The sequence below is a fragment of the Nomia melanderi genome, chromosome 2, assembly GCF_051020985.1.
Source record: "Nomia melanderi isolate GNS246 chromosome 2, iyNomMela1, whole genome shotgun sequence".
In the NCBI taxonomy this organism is placed as follows: Eukaryota; Metazoa; Arthropoda; class Insecta; order Hymenoptera; family Halictidae; genus Nomia; species Nomia melanderi.
In genome coordinates this window covers 19667541-19689882 of record NC_135000.1, presented here as the reverse complement: position 1 = coordinate 19689882, position 22342 = coordinate 19667541, and the positions used below count along the sequence as shown (strand labels likewise).

The 22342-nt window shown below is 37.8% G+C and overlaps 1 long non-coding RNA gene across 1 annotated transcript; it reads right to left on the bottom strand.

Moving 5' to 3' along the window:
- Nucleotides 1–391: 391 nt before the first annotated feature.
- Nucleotides 392–1914, bottom strand: LOC116429116 (uncharacterized). The gene is made up of 3 exons (XR_004235432.2): nt 1841–1914; nt 545–603; nt 392–410 (listed from the first exon to the last, which is right to left on the bottom strand). It is a non-coding gene; the product is annotated as an uncharacterized LOC116429116 (long non-coding RNA).
- Nucleotides 1915–22342: the final 20428 nt, after the last annotated feature.

Below are 22342 nucleotides of genomic sequence, written 5' to 3'. Positions count from 1 at the left end.
TCAAACAGACTCGCCTACCATCTCGTAAAAATCCCGGATCCCTGACACGGTTAGATCCTTGGGGAGAGCCGGATTGCACGTATGCAAACGATACCGCCATTGGTAAACCAGATTATAGAGTTCACGTGTCGTATTATCATAGACAGTGCAATGTCACGAGCTCCTCGTCTCGTGTTTGCACGTTAAAGGCGACTGTAACGGCACGGTATAATAGGGTGATCTATATATTGCCGGATCGATGCATACACTGCAGCTCCGACACAAGTATTCCGTATGCACGTCGGCGAAACGAAATGTGGATGCCACGGCGTGAATCTTGCTTCGCTCGTAATCCTGATCGTAGCTTTCCGATCGGTGTCATTGATTCGTTCCTTTCCTAATAATCGAGTTTCCTTGACCATCTTCAAACACTAATTTCCATTACTATCAATTGATTACGGAAGTTAATATGTTTACAGTTCGTATAATGAAAAGTTTGTAGCTTTAAATTTAATGTAAATCGATTTCCCAAAATAATAGAATTTACAAATAACAAACTTAGTACCTCAACCTTTTTGAGCCTCATAGATCTCATAAACATTACGGTGGAAGATTTACCATTTCCTGAAAAAAAACGAAGTTTATAGTTACTAGCTTGAATAATTATAGACTATTTACAATTATACCACGTTTTAAATTACCCGGTTTCCAGCAGCTACAAAATTCATGCAAGTGACGCTCACGGTCGGTCGTATCGCGTTTCCCGCAAAATCGTTTGCGTAATTCAGCGTCCGCGAAACATTTAGCGTCTATTGCGTCGCGTTTCGTGCGTCCTCTACCAAAAACGTCCCGCCATTTTTCATCCGGGTCCGTTCTCCGGTAGCTGGCGGACTTTGACAAATGCGGAGGCCAGGTCGATCGCGACGGTGCTCTTATCCGCCGAAACGTATCCGTCCCGTAAGATTAACCCAATTCTATCTTCCCACGAGTCGCGAGCATTGCTTCGTTCGTGTGTTACGACGTCGAAAACGCCCCGAGGCGGCTTCGCAAGTAGGATCAGAAGCAACGAGCACGTTGCGCGTGATACTCGCGTTACCTCTCGTCCCTGTTTTGTCTTTCACCGGGAATAACAATCGGGTATCTTTTCCCCGCTACGCGGAATCGTACGTGGCGTTCATTAGACCGGTTTTCCCCGGGAGCACTGATATTTATATGCGAGATAAAGCAATTTAGATGTCCACTTATCCACACTTTTCTCCGTTCGATCGCCAGGTCGTGCTCTTTCTTTTCCTACTTTTCCTCCGGCCTACTGAATTCATTTCGATCGGCCCCGAGATTTCAGGAACTGTGGGATATTCTTTTATCCCGGGGAATAGTCTTGGTAACGATGGTAGTTTTCTGTTTGATTGTGTGACATATCTTTGCACCGCATACACGCATTTTTTTAAAATTAAGATAATAACAAATACTTGAAAGTTGGTATCTTTATAGAATGATCATTGTGCTTTATGATATTCTGATATAACAAGTATTAGCAAAAATTAATTCATTGATCTTTCGAAATCCATCTAATGTTTTGTTTAATATATTTTCTATTATAGGACATTATAGCTACAATAAGAACTTCGATACCTTTTAGTTTTAAGGTATCCAATGAAAATAGCAATAGAAACTCTATGAGACCATTTTTGTTTTTGGCCCTACAAATTAGATTTTTCTTTTAAATTTCTTCTCGTGTTTGATTTGTCTCGAAGAATTTTCAAGCAGCGAACAAACTGATCGCGAATAGCGACGGTTCTTTGTTCACACGGACACGGTGTTCGTTCTCACTTGCAAATAGATTCACAGGAGTTTACCACACCTGAGCATCCCGCCGCCGAGTAAAGAGAAAGATGTCGATGGATTCGGGCCGTGTTTCGTCGAGGCAGTACGGCGCAACCGGTCGAACCGTCGGGACTGATCAAGATCAAGATCCCTGGCAATCGTTCGAGCCTTATACGTTTCGCTTAGCATACATGTAGATCAGTTCTAGTTAACATATTCGATCTTATTCGGCACGTATATCGATCCGCGAGGTGCTGACACCCGAGTAAGAATTTCAGATTCGATGAATTTTAGATTCGATCCAGACACTAGTTGGTGTACATGAATCTTGATGCGTTCGTTGACTGAACTGCTCGTCCATATAATATCTCTTGCTTTCGCCGACGTTAACGACACGTCGCTCGAAATTGCAGCTGGCTGAACAAATTTATTAAAGCGAGTCACCTATAAATTGAAATAGAAGCTTCTAGAAACATGACGAAGAAATTCAAAATCATTGACTCCTCGCAAATTATAGAACTGCCTTTCAAACATGTAAAGGAAAGTACTACCCAATTTATTGTAATTTTGAAGAAATTAATCGTTTCAAAGAAGATTAGTAGATATCATTTAAATTTAATTACGAATTGAGAGAAATTACGATTCAAGTAAGATTCTATTGGAAGTTGAGAGAATATAATTAATATCGCAATAATTTCAGTGGGAAATGAAAAGGAAGTAATCATACATATAAAAAATTTCTGAAATTTCTAGAGCTCGAGTGTTTATTTTTTAATGATGTAAAATGGTGATTCCTCTTAAATGGAATATAGAGTTCTGAATTTTATTAAATACAGTAGATTATTTAGTAATAATTAACAATTTCGAAAGATCGGAATTTACTACGTATTTCTCACCTACTTCTCCGTAACCTTCGAAGAGCAATACAAGAAGAAAATTGTGAAAGAAACCAAGGATTGAGATCAAAGTTGAAGAATGCCGAGAATTTCCTGTCATTTGTGCCGCTGTTAGTTTTTGTTGTTTCCTTCGTCGTAAGTGAAATACCAAAGCTCTACTTTTTCCGATCTCTCGGTCGAGCAGTCGTCGTGGGAATAGGAAATGCTCCAATTCAACCGCATACACAATTCGAAACCACTTACTTGTTGCTTAACCGCTCATCTTATAATATTGTGTCAGACTATTGAAGAAAACTTCGAACAGAGTTTTCAGAAAGAAAATGCAATTGTCATTATATTCAATTGAGTTTAAATTAAATATTATTTTTCTATTATCAATTTGTTAATAATTAAAGTATATGTACACACAGGGCAAACATAACATTTTTTTTCTAGGAAATTAAAGATCGTTCGTATAAAAGGTTGTAAGTGCCAACATCAAATTTTTCAAGACAAAGAAAGAAATTACCTAACATTACATCGAGCGTTATGTCATAATGATGTCAGTTTTCAATATTATGAGTACCATAAATGATTTATAAGAGGAAAATCGCATTTAAATTATATACTACACGATAAGGACAGAAAATGAACATTTTTCAGATTTGGTACTTATAGTGTTTTCTACAAGAATTCTTGAATTATGGAAGATAAAATGATTTTAGGGAATTGTAATAAATTCTTTTATGATTTGTCATGACAAAAATCATAGGAAATGGGATTGCTCACTTACATTACCAGACGAAGCGTTGATTTGCCCCGTGCCAAGCCAACGATACCGCACACGCGTGCTCGACACATCGGGATTTAAATTCTCACAAGGAAGACCACTTTCTCCGCGCCGTTGCATTTCCGCGCGACCGACGTGATTTCAATTTATATTTTTACTTTCGCTCGATCCGATTTCGGTGAATCTGTTTTGCACTTCGTCGTTCGCATTCAAAACCGCGGTAACCGTGCACGATCTCTCGTACACGTCACTAATGAACGCCGTCTGCGATTCGTTTGAATCGTTTAAAGTAAATTAAAACGGGAAAAGAATTCTACAAATGACTGAACATGCTCAAATTTACAAGCCCCGAGTTTGGGAACTGGAAAATCGAAACCTGAATCCGATCATTATCGTGTAACACTTGCTGGTGTATGAAATCGAACGAATAATCATCTGCTTACAAAGGAGAAACGAAAGCACTTTCATGAATAATATTTATTAGAAATCATTGGAATGCTCTCAAATTATTGTCATTTTAATGAAAGGGTGTGTCTGAATCTTTCCCCTTGTTAATTGGAACACAAAGATTATAATTATTTGGTGAAATACGCAAATTACATACCTGTACGTTACGCTATTGAAATTTACTATATAATATTGAATTCAAAATGACAACAGTGCTGCTCAACCTGCTGTTTGGTTTGTCTGACAATGCACATAGAGAAGCGCACATTATTACATAATCGGATAGTTTATAAATAAAGTCACTATATGTTTAAAATCAGAGATCAAATCTAATTAAAACGAACAATTCATTGTTTCATATTATGTATTTAAAAATTAAGAAAACGTTATAAGAAACACAGAAAATGCGTTATCTACGGAAAATTCAAACATACTGTTTAACACTGTAACTACCGGACGGGTCAAAGTGACCCATTCCTGATTTCTCCTTTCTACAATTACTAAAAAGCTAACACATGTTTCTCTGAGAAATTATTATAGAAATTGATTTAGTGATACGCAAGCTGAATTGTAAATCAATTAAAGTCTCAAAGTTTTCGAATTTCAAAAAGTTAATTTAACTGCTCGGCAACTTTAGTGTTAAAGAATATTTAGTTTCTTATCTATCATACACAATATATTGTTTTCAATACAACTGGATATACATACGATGCCGCTTTGGGAGCGCAGGGTAGCGCAGGTCGGCACGGATTCGGGGATCACGCACACCGGAATGAAGGGTTCCGGGCCAGGCTACTTCGGTGCTGACGTCTCAATGCAGCCACTGGGAGGACCACCCAGTCGCAATACTTCCTGCGACTGCCCAAACCTGAATTCCCTGGAGAAGGACCAAGCGGAGGGCGTGCGCGGGAGAGAGATGAAAAGAAGTCGACCGGACGGCAGCGAGAAAGAGACGATGAAACGGATCGCAGCGCAACAGGACGCGGCGAAGGAGAAACCGACTCGGCGGTGGCGCACCCGCGAGGGAGAAAAGGAACAGTGGGAAACGGGAGGTGGACGCTAAGCGGCCAGTGAGATACGATCGCACTCGAAATTTACTCATTCGGCCGTAATTGCCTTTCGGGATGCGCACGTACGACAGGTAGAAGAGGTACACTGGGCACCACCTGCGCTCACGCGATCCACTTTCGAAAACAGCGCCATAATACACCGGGGCCCGGATTGTCAACGAGGAGGATAAATGAAAGTCGGATGCCGGTTAATGAGTCCGATGCCTCGCGTTCCCTTTTCGCCAAACCATCGCAACGATTGCGTTACCGTCGTTTCGGGGCAACGGACCGCTGATGTCATTTATTACCGGGCTTCTGTTTACTACTGTTACGTACGACAGTTTTTTCGGATTCGATCGTGTTTGTTTTCTCGGTATTACTGTGGTTTGTTGGTGTGACTTCATTTGGATGTGTTCTCTGTGGATTGAAAAATAGGTACTGAAATTGTTATCGATGCTGGTGTTCATTCTTTTTAGGGAGTAATTCAAGCAGTATCGAGGTTTTGTGATTTTCTGTTGAAATTCAGGGTGGATTGATTTTCTTGCGAGTTTTACTGTGTCTTCTGGTCGTGATTAAATTGTGGTCCGTTGAATTTTCATAGTTACGGAGAAACATTTCGAAAGTCACCAGAAGGTCACGCCTAGGAAATTGAGCCCGGTGTCAGTCACAGCTACGATTAAAACGCTTAAAACTGTGATTGATTCATTAATCCCTAATTAAAAGGAGATTCATAAAACGTAAAACAACCTTACGCTATATTTGTGACAGCTATCAGAATCCCATGGGCGTTGCATTTGGCGATAAATAATATTACATAGCAAGAGTATTCCTATAATGAATTCAAGAATATAAATTGATTCAATCGGCAAAAAAAGGAGAAATCCAGAAAGTTGCCCGAAAAAAGTGTCTAGACGAGAAGACCCCTTTAATTCCGCTACTTTGTCCGAGCTAACTAGTCCCGAGAAATCCTCCGTCGCTATATCAACAAACAGAGTGTTCGCCGTAATTATTAACACTCCGGTCCTACGAGAACCCATCGCGTTTATAACACACGGATTATCTACAGCAGAGTTCCCCGCGCCGTCTTGAATTTGTCAATGAATAAAAGCTTATGTTAATCACTGCGACGAGACGCCCGGCCATCGGCCGGGATATTTCACGGGATTAATATGGATACGGACACACGGTGTTTCGAGAGGCGCTCGGCCGACCGGGGGCTCCGTTTTAAATCCATAGAATCGAATTATAGCATTCCAGCGTGTTTAATTCGGCCCTCGAAACGGCCGAGTGATTTATAATCCGGCGGCGTCAGACGATCTGACGATCGGTGACGGTATTCCGGGAACGCGGATCGCCGCGCTATGAGATATTCGCTTCCCAAATGCGGTAACAGGTCTCTTTTCATAAACATCCCTGAAAACGAAGAAAAGTATATGCATGGTTAAATAAACATTTGGGCCACAATATAGTATGATTTGTTCTCATATTTGTTAATTATTAATTCGATTATACAGCTTTAAAGAAGGCAATCTCGAGAAAATTAGAAAATAGTATGTATGTATTTGAATGTATTTGTGTGACGCGAGCAATGTTAAATAAAAATTGTTGCAGCTACTACAGTTAGGAATAGGTAGGCTGGAATAGATAATGTCGATTTCTATATTAACGGAGAAGTACATTGCCTTGCAAGAAATATAGTGCGTTATTTACAAGTTTTTTAATTGAAATTTAATATCGTTTTAACGAAAATGAGGTAATATAGGTAAAGGACGCAAGAAAAATACAGAAATGATTCTCTCATTTGAGAAACAATCATATAATCGGTTCGAAGTTTTTGAAATAAGTTAATCAACCTATCATAAGAAACCGAAATACTTCAGAAATCCGTGAAAATGTAGGTGGGCCAATGGATTTGGGTGTATCCAGCTAGAGAATGATTAAGGTTTTCGTAGGTCCAAGATAGTGTACCCGAAGTGCCTAATGGATAGACCAGCTTAATACCTATCTATTGACTGGCCGTTGTCATCGATCAGGGCGAGAGTATTCACCGATCAAACAGTTAATGACTCAATTCCGAATACATTTCGTTTCTGTTTGTCGCCGTTGAACCACCGTGATTCACCGGCCGGTCACGCTGTATGACATTATCATGCAGCGTTTGCAGCGGTCGAAAGAGGCCAGCCAGTGGGGCCGTACAAAGCCACAAAAGCTGTCGAGGCCATTGTGCGTAGACGTATACTCGCAACCCAATGCATTATCTCACGCAATGGGACACTGACACCCCGTTTGTGGTCTCTCTGCGGCGTAAAGAGCCACACAAAGCGACAAGCGGACGTGCTGCACTGCCTACGGAAAACTGATAAGCTGCTGGAGCCTCCAAAGGGAAACGAGTTTTGTCGCTCTCCGGATCGAAATCGCTGTCTCTTCTCCTGCCCGCTGTTAGACTAATCGCCGGACGCGTTCCACCACCGCGGCATCCGAAGAATCTTCGCCGCTGTGATCTTCCTTTCGCCTCTTCATTCGCGACATGTTAGTTTTCACAAAGTGTCTGCTACTAGGCACTGGATATTTTTATTTCAATTGTTTCGGTCGAATAGCTTTCTATGGTAATTAGCTAAACAAATTTTTGTTCATTTTTATAATGATTATTTGTCGTCAATAACAAATTATTAAGTGTTTTTACTTGAATAATGTATCCCCATTTATTTAAATAAGAATGAAAATTTTTTCCAACGTGTATGCAGTGATTCATTGTGAATAATGCGTTTGCATTTGTATAAAGATTATTTAATTTTGGTCATTCACTTATTAAATAGTAATAAGGTTTGAGAATTAACATTCGAACAATAGATTGTAAAAATGTACAATTATTAATCTAAATAAAATGATACAATATTAAAATATTGGAATTCAAGGTTGTTGAATGTAAGGTACAGCTACTTGCAGACTACCTATAAATATGTATTGCTCTATGGGACAATTGTCTTTTTATATTTTTTTCATATATAAATTATTTTTCTTCAATTTTACTGCCCATGCATTCCTGGACACTGTGTGGTTATAACTGTCACAGACAAAATTGAATCCAATATTCTTTAGATTTATAAGGATTGTTACAGTACGTTCAAACTGGTGTGGCGGAGTGAGATTCAGAGAATTGTATAGTGGTTGAGGAAGATATCTGAAGTCGTAAATTAATCGAGACATAAAGAAAGGTGCACGTAGGTGGCCAGGACAGACCCTATCTGAAAGGAAAAGAACAATCAAGGATACCAACTTTTATACATCTCAATTCATTTCATGAAGCTTACTATACCGTTTCAACCAGGCATAGTTAAGTTACCTAGAAGGTGTTGCTCCATTATAACACCAAACGCTATAAACCTGAATAGCAGTAAAAGTGACGTGTAGGACTCTGCATAATCAGACACACATGAGTTGTCAAAATAAATATCACTATAAAAATGCACTTGCACAGCTAAATTCTCAAGTGTGTGATTGTGATATTTGATGTCGAACGATATCATAATTCAACATTTTCTTTTCATTGTACCTGGATATCATAGCCTAGACTGGTTCTACGCCAAAAGTGATTTCCACAGTACATCTTCCAAATTATTGGCTAGCTGAAGACATTGCCTCAGTGAGACCTTGATTGAACAATCATTTTAGTCCAAACATTTCTATTATTTTAGCTTACTTGATGTTCTCTTAAAAATATAATATTAAATAACCGCAACAGATGTTAACATATAGAAAGTAAATTCCAAGGAACTATTCACATTAAAGTTCAATGAATTGCGAGATATCTAGTTATTGCACAGTTAAAGTGCAATAACTGAAAGTGCCTTACTCACATGGCCGAGCTTAAAAAGTAGCTCCAGAATAATGTTGTCGCGCTTCAACAAACGATCAACTAATTTTCACAACAGTCCAACTACTGTTCAAATACTTTTAAACGCCAGTGTATTTCCCAGCGAAATGAGTTTCGTAAATATAGTCGGGTTTCCCTACCGCGGGCTGTCATAATATTAAGCGAAAACTGCGCGGTAGTGAGTGTCATCATAAAGCAAACAACAAACATCGGTAACTGCGCCGAAGTAACCGTAACATTTGTATCTTATCATTGGCGTGTTTAGCGCACCCCATGCTGAAATCGAGCGTCGCGTCGCGCCGTTGCGTGTAATTAAATGACTCAGTATGAAGCCGGCGAGGGCCGATCGTTTCTCTGCAAACATGTTGCGGACTTTTTTCGCGATACCGTCGCTCACGGGCGTCTCCGCGGGTAAAAAGGTTTCACGGTTGGTTCGTTTAAATGCTGCTTGAAAGGCTTGTCCGCAACATAAAGGCGCGCAGGTTACATAAACTCGTGGAACGCGTCCCGGCTGAATCTCCCGCCGTCACTCCTGACTCACACCTCGTTGCGACTAGTTAATTATGGGCTATTTCTCGTGACGGCCGGAATTAAATGAACTGTCCGACAATACGCTCTGTTGATTCGGTGCGCGGACTTCAAACGATGGATCAAAGAAATGATTTCAAAAGTGACTGCTTTTCTTGACGCTTCTCACGCCTTGGGCTCCTCCAGCATTCCCCCCTCTTCTTTCCCCGCCGTCCTTCTTGGACGAAGCCTGATTCGACGTATGTATAATCTTCCGCTTCCCCTTTACCCGAGAGCTTTCCGTCTTGCTGTGACGCGTCTGACGGGTTGTCTGTATCTACTGAATAGAAGAAATTATCCGTTCAAAAAGTAGAATGGATGTTTCTTCGGAACTTTTCATACGTCGCAGTCGTGCGACGTGAAATTAACTGAGGTAATAAAGTTTGTTGAATGAGACATTAAGTTCGTATGAACGACACATCAGCGTAGTCTCTAGTTTATTTGTGCGATGAATGTGAATCTCTGCGTCATTTGAATGACTATGGTGTATATTTGTTTATAGCTACTGTTGTGACAGATTGCGGAAATTATAGTGGATTTTAGGATTGGTTTAGATATTTGAATATTATATATTGTGGGTCTCGTAGAACGATGTCGTGGATCTTGTAAAATAGCTATGGTATAAAATTAATAAGATCATTGGAATAATTATTTTCAAGATAGTAGGAATTTGGAAACAGATTATTTCAAAAAGTGCTGTTATATTATTTAAATAGTATTAAAAGGCCAGAAAATCTGATTGAAGAACTTAACAAATGAAATTATTTTCCGCATAGCTATAAATTGGTTTATTAAACTTTGGATATGCAAAGTATTTTTATTGGTCGATATTCACTTGAAAATTTCAATTTAATATAACATGGGAATAATGAATTAAATCTAAAAATACAATTGAATTCATTCAGAGATTTTAATAAAAGTAATTTAATTATTAACACACAGTAAAAAATTTTATTCAACAACAAGGTTATACTTATTTATTCAATAGTGGAACGGAGAGATGCAGAACACGTGTGGAGTGGATACAATAAGAATACTGGATGCATCAAACGCGCCGCTGCACGGTAGGAAACGCATTTCGGGCTTGAATGGTAGTGCGGGGGAAACAAGTTTTCGTTTTACGTCGACATAATCACGTTTCCTTCCGCTGTCGTGAACGATTCGGTCACCGGGAGACGTAAATCTTGCCAGAAAGTTATCCGAGTTCAAAGTCGTTCAGAACTAAAATTGTCTGGAAGACAAAAATAAAATTCGAATACACTAATTGTTGTGTTAAATCACATGCAAATTGTTAATTATATTTGCATATAGTAAATCGAACACCTGATTATCATTATACTATTACATACATTAAAAATCTAATAAGCAAAATAAAAATATAGTAGAATTGATTACGAGTTTATAAGATGTGTTACTTTAATTAAAGTCTTAAAATTTCGCTAAAAAAACGTACAGTATTATTTGAAACACGAACAAATTCTTATAATCCTAACTGGGTTGTTCATTAAAATTCACTAATATAATTCAGTCTCGTGTTATTCTTAATCTTTAATTAACGACTAAATAGATGTACACTCTAAAACGAAATGAAACTTTAAATTGAATCATACGCTCACGCCACGTCATATTAATTTGTATGAAAACAGCGGGCAGCCACTGCGACGCACATGCATTCGCTTCTTTTGATATCGTCCGTGCTTCTGAATCACCCGTAAAATTCCCACACTCCATACATCAAGGACAAAGAGGGATCACTGACACAGAGGAGTACGGGCAATGAAGCAGGGTTAGTTTAAGGGCCTGGTGGCATGAGTCAAGTGGAGCTTCGTTGCTGCAATTATCGCGGAAACGAAACGACTCCGAGGAACAATGCGGCGCACGCCACGTAAACGAATCGAAGCAGGAACGATGATAGCCGCTGGAAGGAATGCGTGTCTCTGTTTTATGGAAATTAGAGGACGGAATGTGTTCTGCTTGTAGAAAATTCCCATTGCGCAATTCCACTGCAATCAACTGAACATTTTTACGTATACATTAATTCCAGTCGCACAGTTCATTAAGCGGTAATTAATTTGCAATATGTGTAACTTAGAAATTTCATTTCTTGCATCTCTAACGTAATTTAATATAATCGAATAAATAGTTTACATGTTTACGGATAAGTTATTGAAGTTCATATTTTTGTTTGTAGCACTTAGATTGGTTTAAAATCTTCCATAGATGTCATAAAATGTTATACAAAAGGAGTTTAAATGTTAATATAAATTTTGCAAACTTCAGTATAGGTGTAATAAATTTTAATCTTCAATTTCAAATTTATACAGCAAATTTTTATTTTAGAATGTTATAGAAACAGTAATGAATTATTAATTAAAGGAATTTATTTCATCATCAGCCCAGAGCTTCCGTGAAAACATTCCTGGCCGATGAAATGTTTCAAAGCAATAATGAGTCTTTATTTTCTGTCACACAACATTGTGAAATCCAATAGAAGACGTTTAAGCTTAAGAAGAAAAACACAGCTGAAGTAACCACATGTGTTTCTGGAGCGAAATCCAACGTAGTCTTTTGCCCAACCTCCGTCAACGATGAAGTAACATTATATTCACTTCTAAAAGTCTCTGTTCATCGTTCAAGCCTTTTTTCCTATAACCCAGGCAATATGTGTTCTAACATTGACTGACCAATAAATTTTTTATCCGAGGATGCTACACGTAACATTCCGAGAAAAAGATGAGCTCATTAGCGAGCTCGTCGTCTATGTACATTCAAATTCATGGATATAGATTCGTAAAATCAACTATTAAATAAAAACTTATTTACCCCAACAATAATTTGATTATATATTTAAGCGTTAAAATAATAATCAAAGAACATCAATAAAAATTCTTTGATATAATAATCACGGGGAATATTTAATATACCATTTCAGTAAAAAGCAAAAATAGAGATTAGTCAAGAAGCAATTCAATAAAATGGAATGTTTACATTAGTACAATATTACATTTTTCATTCTATAATATTTTACTCAACCAAGTGCATTATACAAATCTCATGGTTCAGTTTGAAGTTTCATAAAACTTGTAATACCGAATGATTTGAAGAAGTGATTTGATATGATAACTACTTAAATTAATGGGTTAGACATTTCAATGAATTTATAATAGTGTCTAAACCTTTCTAATATTTTTTAAATTCAATCGTCCATTGGAACGGCCGAATTCTTTCGACGAAAATTGTATGTAGTTCAGTCCAGTTACAAATCATCCGTGAGATAGTCCGTAACAAGCGGAGAACGCCACATTGAAAAACACCGGGGGTCTATAGCCACCCTTGGCTTCCCTATGACCAAAGATTCTTCTTCGCATGTCAGTCGCGTCTGGTCCCTTCATTAGAATAATTGCGTACCACGAGAAGATTAAGTACTCCCTATACATACTTAGACGATATGTGTACGTCGTGTCTCCTTCGAGGGAGCGCCGACATCTTTTTGTTCAATCTGTTATACAAAGTATAGCATACGAGTCACCTGTCTTATTATCTTTCAGCGGGCCTGGGCTCTTTCAATGTGAAACAAGCAATACAATTATTTTCAAAATTCATATGCAATGTGTTCGCGGTATCACTGAACTAGTATTTCAATGCGAAACATAGAAATTATAAAAATGATCATTTGAGATCATTCTAGAAGCACAATCTTCTTATTAAGAAGCGACATTATTTGATTTTTTGGAATAAGTTTATAGGATAGTGTAGTTATAATACAGGCAAGTAAGAAATACTGTTTTAATAATGCTATATTAGTAAGTGTATAATACAATCAATTAATGATATTTAAGAGTTTCAGTGAAACACATGAAGCACGTACGATATTAGAAAAGAATCAGTAAAACAATATTTTCAATTAAAATTAAACGAATTATTACCAAGACACTTTTCCAGATGTAGAACACTTCAATTCAGCTTTGTGACATGAATCTAGAACGATTTTATGTGTCAAACGCAAAAGTGCAACATTTAAATGACCTCCCACGACTAAACTGTATTTATGGTAAATATGACAAAACGTTATGAGGTCGGTCATATTGCTATAATTTAGGTTGTGCATTCGGTAATTCTAAAATCTGAACCCTTTAGCTTGCAACAGTTTGTCTGAATTGCTGATATCACTTCTATTATTGGGGATGACATCACCTCATTCACGAGATGTTGCGAACTGACCTCGTACAATGCCACTTCAACTTCAGCAGGAAACGAAACACTGTAGAAGAGCGAGGAAGTTCAAGAACGATGAAGGGATGATGAAACAAATGGAGGAAGGATTTAAGCATACGTATAACATTTTCTTCCCACGAATCCGTTGCGTGTGTCATGCTTCAGATCCACCCGCATGTAAATGTACTTCCAGTGTCATTTTCAAAGAATAGACATGTAAATATGGTCAGGCTTTCCCACGGAGTATGTCTAATGCACTTTGTCCTGGTTAACTTTTCATTTAAGGAGCAATTAACACTTTCCCACGAACTGCATCGTAGATCGTATTATCTTAACATATAATTAGAGTAAAGCTGTTGTTTCTTAACAAGAACTGCATGATAAAGGCATTTTTAGTTAAAAAGCTGAAGCGTTTATATTAAATAGACACTTTCCGAAGCAAACGTTTAATAAACGAATATCGTGTTCATTTCACACGAAAAAATGTTAAACTATCATGCATTGAAATGCATTACAACAATGAAGACTTACAACTACTGAACTACTTAGACAATATCAGCGTCAATTAAACATTACCTTCCACCAAAAAGAACCATTCACCTCACCGATATCCCCAAAATCCAAAACAACCCCTAAAAGCAGTAATTAATACAAAGCACACGCACACAGACGAAAATTCATTCGACAAATCATCATACTCAAGGAAGCAATTAACGCAACGCGTACCCAAACGACTAAAATTCGACCAGAAAATCTACGCGCCGCTATCACCTGAATATCCTCTTTAATCACTGTATTTGATAGCAATTACGCAGTGTTCGAGAAAAGGTTGCAATGTTTCAGCCGCGACACAATGCGGGGCCTCGGAGGCAGTTTGAAGCGCGTCCAGTGCACACTGTATCATAAATTCCAACAAATACTTATTATCCTGTCCGGCGTGACACGTCCACGCACCTTCCCGGGCTGAATTCCAACGATCGCGGGGCAGCTGCATGCGCATCGGCCCGGTTCCCGGTTGCGGCGCGCAAGAAATCCAGAAAAGTTTCCTCGGTCTCGTTAAAAGCGGCCACTCGTCCCCCCGTCGTCGTTGTTTGTTGCTTCCGTTTGTTCGTCCCCTCCTCCCTCCCTCCCTCGCCCTGCACCCCTTTCCGCCCTCTTGCTTCCTCGTCGCGATCCCTTTCCGCCGGTCGAGTGTCATTCCTTCTCTCTTGGCGTGCACGCATGCACAAACCGAGCGTCGCCTTTGTTTGTAATGTAACCGCACTTTTTCTTCGTCCTCCCCCTACGTAGGACCGCTTCCTCGCTCGTACTCCCCTTTATTCCACGATGATGCGGCCGCGGTACGGTCTGCGACATTTTTCTCCGTGAGGAACCCTTCCCTTCCTTTACGACGGACCCGATACCCTCGGCTTTTTCGGCAAAGATTTATGAATGACTAGCGGCATCACTGGCGAGCTGTATCACTGGTCGGATTTGTTACGCCATTGTGTGCACGTTGAATGTTACGGGTTGTTCGATAAGAGATTTGTTTTGCTCGTGGGGAAGATGGGTGATAATAAAATACGGTTCTTGTTTTGTATTTTTATCTGGATGCTTGTGTTCGTAAGAATTCTTCGTTTGTTTTGAAGTGTAATGTGAGATTGTTGGGGAAATAATTTGGTTTATTGTGTTAGCGAGGAATAACGATAAGGTACTTTGATTGTATTTATCTGAAATTAAGTTAACGATGGTTTTCGTTTATTAAACGGTTTTTGATCTTTAGTTATTTTATAATTGTTATATTAACTGTTTTGGTTAGGAGTGTGAAAAATTGGAGTGAAGGGAAAAACTCTGGAAGTGTTTTCTTGTATTTAGGTTACAAATGAAATTATGTTTGTAGAAAAGCTGCTTGCAAAATTTCAATCGCGAAGAAACATCGTGGAAATCGAAGGAACATCGTTGTAGCAGATGCATGGTGGAAAATTATGCGATACTCGGGGGAATAATGAAATTCTTAGTTTGTGTATTAGCCTGTGCATCTTTAATGTTTATGCTGATATTATGGCATGAAGTTATGATAAACAGGATACAAAGAGATTTGGGTAAGTTTGAATTCTTGGATGAAGGACATAGGATGACTCACAGATTCATTCGAATAAGAACATGACCATCAACCAGATTACCCGGAGTGGGCGTAAGTCAGGATATACAGTGGGGTGCAAAAGTTTCTGGACGGTTACCTTTTTGGTTCTGGTGTGGAAAAGAAAAATTAATATGACGTTAAACAATAGAAAAGGAATAGTATTTGGTAATTTTATTTCCAATCCTAAATTTTATTTAATATTTAATTAGGGTATCGCATACAACTAAGTATGGGACCGAAGTACTTAATCCATCATGATCTTTGCACTAATTCTTTATTTTCATTATTCATCGTCCATCGTCAGATTGAACATTGTTCACAACTCATATCAAATGAAAATGTTAATTTATCAGCCATTACAGAATAATATAAAAAATCTAAGATGAAACATTTTTTGTTTATCCTAGAAACTTTTATTCTAATCAAATAAAAAAGTGTTGACCTCAGAAGCAGTAAGGTCACCAAGAACTTATCCTCATTCTATCCTTTAGCTACGCCCACCGTTCCTACCTCGTATAAAAATAAATGCTTAACATGATTCACATTCAAAGAAACAGGATATAACGGCGAATTAACATTCACTGAAATATAATGCTGAAATAAAAATAATATCAATGGAGCTATCGATCATTTAACAATAATTAAATCCCCGATGAATGGATAGCAAAAAATCTTCACTGTACGAGAGATTAATGAAAACCTTATAGAATGTCAAATGTATTGAATGGAACGTGGACTGAACAGTATCTTTTCTAGATAAATAATATATCTTCGATTCGATCTGTCTGTGCAAAGTTCGCGAAGCTTTGTGAGTGGCTGCACCTTGTCCACGCAAGAATGGAACGCGCTTCGAGAATTACGAACCATCTTCGACGGACCGGTGCTTAATCTTCACTACCTGAATGTCCGATAATCGATACTTCTTCTTTGGCATTGGGTGGTATACATAATCGATACTTCGGTCGGTGAATATTCTGTAATCAATGCCCGGGCTTTCGCGTCGGTACTCGATAATGTAATGACTGGGCTCAGGTCGTTCATCTGGCATCGAGATATTCGACGAGTAATTTGCTCTCCACATCGGCTAACGAAACGTTCGGTAATTGATAATTTGTTTTCCATTCCCATCTGATTAATAATTAATTTCATTTTTGTATCAGGAATCACGGTTCTTTCCAACTATTGTAATGATAAAAATATCATAATATATAATTATCTGTGCATTAAAAAATATTTGTGAATTGTTCATTGTATTAAGTACTCTGAAAAATTATGTGTTTTAGTGTGGTTTATATTAAATTTAAAATTAATAATTTTAACGATTCTTGACTTTAATTTAAATCAATTAAGTATTATGTTCGATAAAACGTTTTATTTTATCGTGTACAATTTATTAATGAGAAAAATTGATGTGAGGCGTGTTAATAGTGTATTATAATTGTATAGTTTACATTACTCGGGCCTTTGTATCACTCGATGTCTACCCCGAGGATACAAAACGCGAAACCTGTGAAAAATATTCATGTATGTGTGTACCTTTCGGTTTAGTGTTTCTTGCTCGTCGCTATCTTATGAAATACCTTATAAAATCTATAAATTGAGGTTATCCATTGTTAAATGCACGCAGAGCTCTTGAGTAGGTGTTTTACTAGAAATTGTTGTATACACAACAGTGCACAACAGGCTTTAGGGTCGTTTGTGCATAGTACCAAACACTATCAACCATCAAAGTAGTTGTCCTTATGACACTTTACGGTTTGTACAAAATGGCTGATGGTAAACGTTATCATTCACTTCTCCGACTGGTGGTCTTTATCAGATGTAGAATGCAGGGATATTGGTCTCTCACTGAAAGTGGTAATGCATAAACTTAAACGACACGTTGAAGCTTGCAACGAATATTCTCATTGTCCTTGCGCATTGGTAAACATAACTAACTTTTTCTGACTTACGTACGAATAATATTATATATGAATAATATTATTTATGAATAATATCATATAAAATTAAAAACTTAATTTCTTCAAAGAATAATAAAAGCATTAACAGTAAAGTAGTACATTTTAAAATATTTGCATAAAATCCGCAGCTCTCTAATAAAAATTCTATTACAACTAGTCTATGAATATTTATACAAGCATACATTTTATAATATCACTATAATATAATATACAATAGATTAACAAATGAGGAGTCGAATAAAAACCTAAATGTCCATTAAACCATTCTTAGCTACGTTTTGCCACAAATGCATCTGAATAAACCACATAAATCCATAATCTAATGATACCATTCTAATATTAAAAATAGTTTAAAGCCAGATTGAAATATCCAGCCCGATACCTGCACATTTATCCGTCCCCCGCGGCAATCCTCAATTATGATCGGATGAGCTCGCCGTTCACCGAGTGACACTCGGAAGGCACTGATCCCCGTTGCCTCTAACAACAATGTCTTACACGAGAGTGCATAGGTCAAATCGCTGTACCGTTGGACCACCGCGTCGCGTCGCTGCAGACCACGAAACTGTAGCGTTACCAACGAAAGACAGCCCGCCGCGGTAAGTTTAACGTTTCATACACGAAACAGTGAAATCACGATCTTTAGGGTCCCCTTACGTGCAACATACGTCCGTGTTAAAGCCTAGGCCTGTGACCTAGGTGGTCTTGCTGTCTCGTACGAACACGAGTCGAACAGCCCACAAAAGCTTCCCCCGCATCGGTTACGGACTGCTTCACGATCCCGCGGTATCGTTCGACGTTATGAAATCAGACGTTCCTCCTGTATTTTACGATTTCACGGAAGATCCTCGGCGCAGTCAAAACACGATCATCCTTATTCGACCGTTATTTACGGCGGCGTTGCACTTTGTTAGATAGACTCTTCTTATTAGTCTACTCCGTGGCCACCTGAGAACTTTCGGTTATTTAAAGGAGCTGCCAAACAATGGGCACTAAATTCGAATGAATTAATTTCCATTGAAATAGGCTAACAGCAAAAATTGATGTTTACTGATTGTTGAGGCAACGTACTCTCTCCGCGAGTCGTTCCGTGTAACAAGCTTATTTGACTTTCTATGATGCTGCAGAAAGTTCGTGTTGCCTTCCACGCTACTGAAAATGAGTCCTCTTGTGTTACATTACGGTTTAGTTTTAACCCACTAAGCTGGTATTTCTGAAATCCTTAATAGAGTGATTCAATTTTTGTAAATCCTATATTTTATCTTTTAACAGATTTATTTATTTGTAGTATTATATTCATTTATGTAGCATAGTACAAACAACAGAGGAATACTTGTCGGCAAATTCAATTTATTATACGTAGAATAAATAGATTAGTACAATGAGATACTTCAATCATTTTTTAAACAAATTATTTTACTGTCCACGTGTCGCATTGTTCTATTGTTCCTACATTTTAATTTGATCTTTAAAACGTGAAACCCGGTCACAGTTCATGGATCGCCCTCTACAAACCGAGGAGTGCCACTCTACAACAAAAAACTGTATTAAATACCCTAACTCGTTGAACGTGGCCGAATAAATAAATAAATTAACCGTCATAAATATGAAACTGTCAGCTACGAGGATAGTCTAATTTCAAGATTCAAATTAAGTTATGTAAAGCAGGGGATCATCTTTTGTAGAGCATACAATACGATCTTTGCTTGGTTCGACCGCCGGGTTGAAGTTCACATGGCGAAGAAAGGACATTAAATAATTGTTCCTGGGTCCCTGTCGCGACCGGCAAGCGTTCTTCGTTTCATGGTGGAAGCGTTAGCCTGTGTCCGCCCGACAGCCACCGTGATCGGGAACGCCCAACGCCTCCTTCGGGAGAATTGCGGGGAAAAGATCGCCGATGCAAAGCGTGTCGTTGCATTAATGCGTCATTGCATCTTCATGAAGCAGCCACGATAAGGCCGCCTACGAGTTTCCGAGATACCCATCTATCTTTTCCCGAAAATTTATGATCCCTACTTTCGGAGAGCCACTTATTAAGATTAACTGCCTACTTGAGTGGAACTGTTCTTGGATTTCTGTTCTGACAGCTAATGCACGACTCTACGTTCTCTTAAAGTGATTAGCATTCACTTATGCAGCAGAACCTCGATTACATTTAACGCAATGCCGAAGAACAAGAAACGGAGACATTAGTATCCACTGTTTTCTGGTTCTGTCAAATTCGATGGATTAAGAGGATACATGAATTGTAGTGATTAAATTAGGGGAGACGATGTTGGGGTTGGAAAGATCATTGATGGGTCACACAGGTGTAGAAACTATAGCAATGGAACTATTGATATTTCACAGTAGGTGTACTGTTTTAACAAAAGAAGCAACCACGGAAATGATTAATGGGTTTGCAACTATTGCTACAAATATACTGATATGGAATTGCATTGCTTGTAATATAAGATTGATTAATTATGTCGTATGTATTTGGTACAAAACTCTGGAACTCGGAGTTTAAAAAGGTTGACACTGTTTAAACACTCGCTATTTACTAATTATATATAATAGATAAGTAATTTATTGATATTTTTCGAAAGGATTAAAGTGAATAGAAAATTTTTCACTAAATAGAAAAATTGCATTCTTTATATGAGAAGGTTTCCCATGTTTCAAATTGATTAAAAGATAGATATAGGACCGTGAAGAGTAAATTCGAAGTTCACGGGCGGTGATGACAGATTGGCGCAACTCCGACGACAAAGAGCATTGTTCATACGGCCTCCCCTGAAATGGATATACCGCAAATGTATTACTTTCGTACCGAGTTATACCACTGACTCATCTATCTTTTCGTTGAAAATTTATGGTGACTACTTTTGGAGAACCTCTTAGTAAGATTAACTACCACGACTTGAATGAAATACCTGCTAGATTCCTGCCCTAGTAGCTGTTCCTATGTACAATACCTCATTCTTTCAGTTGTAAAATAATTTTTAATTGATTTTTAATTTAGACTCAAGACAATAATATTTTATTAGTTAGTATGTATCTTTTTTAAAGAAAGGAACTTTAGGAGCAAATTATTGAAAAGTAGCCTCTATTTACTTTTGCAAAGTGTTAAGACTTGAAACAGCTATCATAAATGTTCAGTTTGTCGTACGTATATTTCCATTATAAAGTATAGTAGTAGTTATGAAGTGTGCACAGTGACACATAGTACAGATTCATAACACGAGCACATTAGTCATTACTCTGCCCGCTGAGCCACGTAATATCTATAGAAAACTTATTTCCAATGCATTCATCTTGCAGACAGCTGCATTAAAACTTCTTTGTTAAAACATATTATGTCTGACTTAATTTACCGTGAACTTTGAATTCGTCGTAAAACGTTAAATGAGTAATGGAAAATGTAACTTAATGTTTGCAACACGTATATTTTTAACACTGACTCAAAGGAAATTATCATCGTTAAAATACAGATTCATAAATTAAATTCAACTCTAATTCAGAGTCTTCCTGAAATTCTTCATGGATGGTTACACAGATAATAAATTTAATCTTACTATATTTTAAATATGTTTTAAACACCCATATTAAATCCCATTACAACGATTAAGCAATTATGACTATTCTAACGAACAAACTATTATAAAAACCGTGAATTTTCGCTGATGCGTCTGTATAATAATTTAAAATATTACATTCTTCGCAATAAAATTTTCGCGAAATTTCACGGCCGTGACAATTCGCGGCTTATTAAAATGTCGGAGGACCGAATTAGAGCTGCTTCCTAGAAAGGGTAGCCATTATGGAAACCTCGGTCGCCAGTCGTGGGAAGGTTAACGTTTCGTCGTCGTAGCGCCGTGTCGAATCACACAAAGTGTTCGCGGTGAAATTGGTTTCAGGGCTAGCAACGTGGCTCTCTCATCTCTTCCGCTGCCCCTCTTTTAGTAGTCGACCCCTTGGCTATGTTCCTCTTCGTTCTCCTCACTGTTTACTCCCTTCTTCTTGCTACCCTCCGCGCTCCGCTGTTCGTCCGTCTTCCACGTATGTTACTCGACCTTATTTTGCTTCTATCTTTGCATCGCGCACATACGTTTGTCTGAACGCCTTGGCGACGCAAAATATTATGGGACGACGTGTCTGAAAGACCGTCCTGTTATAGTACTAGCCTGCGAATACTATGCATTCAAAATAACGCGAAGAACATAACTTACAGATCTTCGAAGTTCCAATCAAACATCTTGTATGCTTTATTTCTATATTCTTTCATTCAGTATATTTCTTAAATTTATATGCGCATTTATTTATAATTTTTCTATTTTAAAGATCGTTATATAGTTAACGTTCCTATAAAACTCTGTACTACCGATAATATTAGAAACAGAATAATAAGATTCGATTTGTGAATCATAAATTAGACATGAAAGTATCCAAATTTAAATTTTAATATTGAAGATATTAATGTTGCTTTTATTCTGAGATAAAATAATATCTAGTAATAATGTAATATTTACAAAATTATAAATATTCTATTTTAAAACGTCTATTCTTTGTTGCTTTGAAGAATCATTTTATTTCGGGGAGATTGAAGGAGTCCTCGGCTAAACGTTACAAATTGAACTTTATTACAAGGTGCTACGAA